Source organism: Oryzias latipes, chromosome 21 (assembly GCF_053564925.1).
Source record: "Oryzias latipes strain Hd-rR chromosome 21, Olatipes_Hd-rR_3.1".
In the NCBI taxonomy this organism is placed as follows: domain Eukaryota; kingdom Metazoa; phylum Chordata; class Actinopteri; order Beloniformes; family Adrianichthyidae; genus Oryzias; species Oryzias latipes.
This window is the reverse complement of record NC_136257.1, coordinates 21,500,154-21,504,824: the sequence shown is the minus strand read 5'-3', so window position 1 is coordinate 21,504,824 and position 4,671 is coordinate 21,500,154.

The following is a 4,671-nucleotide window of genomic DNA, read 5'->3' as shown; positions in this document are numbered from 1 at the left end:
AGAAAAAAGAAAAGAAAAAAAAATTATATATATATATATATTTAAAGAACTAAAGAACTAAAGAAGGACTGTACAGCATGGACAAAAATAAAACCACAGTCTTATCTGTGGGTGAACTTGATACTTTAAATACATTTTTTTTTTTAAGAAACCAGAATTGCAGCACCTAAATTGACATAGTTGCCACAGTGACCATGTTTGTATTTGTTACATTGACTTCGTATGCGTTTTCTGCTGTATAGAAATCCAGATTAAAAGTCAAAATATGATGGAATGATTAATCACTTATTGCTGTCAGGCTAGTCCGACTGGAAATTGGGAGAGTGTTTTGGTATCATACTATTTACTCTGAAAAACACTATTTATGTCAAAACAAAAGTAAGTCAGTATTCAATCCTTAAAAACATGACCTATCGTGGGTGTGGATTTTGACGTATGGGCTTAAGTCAATTGTTTTATTCTTCCTTGTTCCTTGGGATAAAAAAAAAAGTTATTACAATTATGAAATCCTTTTTGCAACTTAGAAAAAAAGACCACTAATTTCATGGAACTTCAACGTAACCCTTGTGCTATCCTAGCCACTTTAACATTGTGAGTTGGGTCATCTAGACCAGTGTTTTTCAACCTTTTCTGAGCCACGGCACACTTTAACCTTAAAAAAAATCCCGCGGCACACCAGCATCCAAAAATTTAAAAAAAGAAGGATAAACTCATAGTCTGTATTGATCTACATCCCCTCCACAATCTCACATGCATTTTTGAGATAATTGTTGCAGAAAAAGCTGGAAACTGCAGCTGTTTTTTTCTAAAAGATTCAATAAAAGTTAAGTTAGAAGATTTAAAAATAGTTTGATGTGTGTTCGTTGGTTTCAAGACGTCTAACGACAGATCTCCTTGTGCCCTGTCACTCTCACAACCCAATGCATCATGGGAGATGTAGTGCAAAAAACAGCCGGAGATCGGTTTTCGGAGCTTCATTGTTTTGTTCACTTGTTCCACGGTCTGATACCGGATTCTGTGGAAAGCTACAGCGCAAAAGACGAGCTTTAGCTGGTATTTTTGTTAGAACTGAGCGACTTTACGAGCTAAATCGGGACAAGGAAGTGAAGACTTTAACCACTTCTGATTGGTCAGACTGATGACATGTGATTAAGCCCCTCAAGAATGATTGGTGGAGACAGTCAAAGGAACGGGACTTTTCCCAAACACAGCCGGAGCTGCAGCTGAATCGCGGTACGGTCATTCTTATCAAAATGTCTTTAATAAAATAAAATAAAATAAACGCAAAGAAAAAGTATTTTACGATCTTTTATATTCCTAACTCCTCAGTGTTTTATCAGGGCCTGTTTGGATGAACACAGAGCTGAAATCCTGGAGATGGGAAATGTTTTTAGATCAGTTAATGAGGGCAATTTTCCACGGCACACTTGACCATCTCCCACGGCACACTAGTGTGCCGCGGCACAGTGGTTGAAAAACACTGATCTAGACCCACTGGACAGTTCACTGAACTTTTTTTCTTCAATGATTTGTGATCTTCACTGGTGTCCATAGATTACATGAAATCCTCTTCACCTTTATCCACCTTTGTCATGGTAGGGAGAACAATGTAAGGGTGGGGTCATAGGATAGCACAATGATTAGGGAATAATTAGATGTAAACTATTAGGACCTGGTCTTCAGTTCTGAAAACATGTACTTGACCAAAAATGTGCCTGCATTGGCGTGGGGTTTAAAAGTGAAATGTCCCTTAACCTTTCTCTCCAAAACGCCTTGATCTTTTTATTGCTTATGTGTACCTCAACAGCACAAAAGCACATGTTCACAAATGTAAGTATAAGAATTTTTGCTCTTTTTTGTGTGTCTCTCCCCACCTCTGTGTTATGGTTAAGGCAGCCCTGGTTCCATTTCTATTGAAGCATTTGCTCTTACTGCCCTCTAGTGTCGATTTGCTGTACTGAAACATCTCTTTCACAATAAATAATATTCTACTGTAAATATACAATCATTTTAAGATAAACATTTAAAAAAAAATTAGTATATATATATATTTTATTAAGTCAGAATTTTTCCGTTAACTGTTAAGTTGTCCCCACATGTGACTTTTTCCCATGAAGCCTTAGGTTAGCAAACCTTTGGTAACTTGTTAGCACATCTGCCTTTGCTCTGCACTTTCATATCATACAAAAAAAAAAAACAATTGTCCGAGGGATTTAGGTTTTTATTGTAGTAGATACACACTGTTGCTCTCAAATGTGCCTTTTTCGTAGTATCACATTTTTATTTTCGTAACAAAATAATAAAATCTTTAGCAGCTGATGAATTAAATCACTTTGTTTTTGCACTTTTCTTTTTTTATGTGATTTGGCCTAACTTTTACAGCAAGCAAAAGCACTTCCTGTCCAAACCTTTTAAATTCACCTAGACACTAGAGGAAGTAAAAATAGATAGCTTATAATGACCTACTGTACTTACTGTACCTACTGTACTGCATCTTAAGAGATGATGAAAAAAATGCAAAATGACAGAATCATGTTCTACAACATAAAGTTATAGTGATGTGTAGATTTGATCTTAAATAGCCCACTCTATTGCACTTGAGAATAATTACTGCACATAACTAATACAAATGCTTTCCATAGTATTCCTGTCTTTTTTTGTAAGCATTTATGAGAAGGTCCTGCTTTCTCAAACCTTTCCCAATGAGATTAAAATGATCAAACATACTACATGCTAAAATGCTCACATTATCACATGTACTTTCTAAGTTCTCAGGATTGTTGTTTTATCCAGTAACAATATTTCAAATTCAGTTTTGTACTTTGAAGTTGCACACAACACTAACATGTTTTTAGGTTACATTTACATCTTTTATCAGATGCTTTTACTCAACGCGGAATAAAACCGAGGAAAAGCAAAATCTGTCAGATTTGAGTTCAGTGTGGGATATTTGTATTGGGGTGCAGAGACCACCATTCGCAGATTATCAGCAGAGCGCAGTGTGACGGTGCAGACCTTGATAAAGTCACAGGTGGAAAGGTGCCGAGCTGACCTCTCTGTAAGGTAAGGGTCAGAGTTTTAAAATTGATGAAGCAGCCAAAGAAAGTATTTCAGAAATATGGACAGTTATGGGACATGTGTCCTTTTTTGTTTTTTTTGTTTTGTTTGTTTGTTTTATGCTTTTGGCTTTGGTCAAGTCTCAAGTTTCAAGTCTATGCTTACAAATTCAAGTTGAGTTCAATAACTTTTTTCAAATCCATGTTTTATTCTCACAAATTGTCATTATAGTACTTTCAGTCCTCTTGTGGAAACACAGTAATGAGCAGTTTGAGCTTTTGAATTTTCTTCAGTTAAACAAAAGCAAGTAGTTTAAAAATCTTTTTTTTCTTTTTTAGACCTGGAAGAGGTAAAAGCAAGAATAAACAACTGAGCATTGTTTAAGTCAAGACTCGAGATTCTGCATGTGAGACTCAAGTCTCAAGTCCAGAGTGTATGTGTTCATCCCTGGTTAGAAAACTTTTTCAGCAATCAAGCTGTGAATAATAAGTGCCACTATCGGGTGGTGTGTACAAGGGTTAGCTATCTTAGATGATCCCACCCTTCCATTGACAAGTTCTCCCTACAATGACAAAGGTGGATAAAGGTGGAAAGATTTCATGTAATCCATGGACACCAGTGAGGTTCACAAATCATTGAAGAAAAAAGGTTTAGCGCACTGTCTAGTGGGTCTAGATGACCCAACTCCCAATGGTAAAGTGCCTAGGATAGCACAGGGGTTAAAGTTGAGATGGTTTTTGATGATGACTCCGTATTTCTTGCAGAATTTGTCCGGATAATCACTGAAGAGCAATGGTAAAGCTTTGTTGTGAGGAAGGCCTCGCAGAACAGTACAGAACACATTTTTATTATTTTATGAAAAAAAAAAAATTCAAATGTGAATTTTAATTAATCATATATATATATATATTTTTGTGTAAAATATATCTAGGAAAGATCTGATTTACTCATTACTCACATGCATCAGCTCTAGATTTTTCTTTCTTTTTGCGTGTTTTGTTTAGTCTGTAATGAAAAAAATGTCTTTCATATTTTGGGTGCAAAGATAAGGCGTCTAAAAAGAGATGGAGAACAATTCTTAGTTTATCCTTTTTTAACAGGGGTGACTCAGTCTTGCCTTTCACAGCACATCTTCTCCAAAACAGATTATGACAAAATAGAGACTAGCAGAAAGAAGTAAAGCATAAAAGAAATCAGTTTATCTAGAATGCATTCCAACAATATTTTAAAGAGCTTAACAAAGATGGATCCCAGTTCTGTTGTGTTTTATCTGAACATTCATCACCAAGCAATCTTAACCTTTGTGCTATCTTAGATGACCCCACCCTTATATTAATGTGTTCTTCCTACCATGACAAAGGTGGATAAAGGTGGAAAGATTTCATGTAATTCATGGACACCAGTGAGGTTCACAAATTATTGAAGAAAAAAGGTTCAGAGCACTGTCTAGTGGGTCTAGATGACCCAACTCCCAATGTTAAAGTGGCTAGGATAGCACAAGGGTTAATCAGACAGTATTTTGGAATATGAAAGGAAGACATGTACTTTAGGTTTTGTTGAGTTTTAGGGTTTTGTTGGGGGGTTTCCCATGGCATAAATGCACGTCATCCAAAA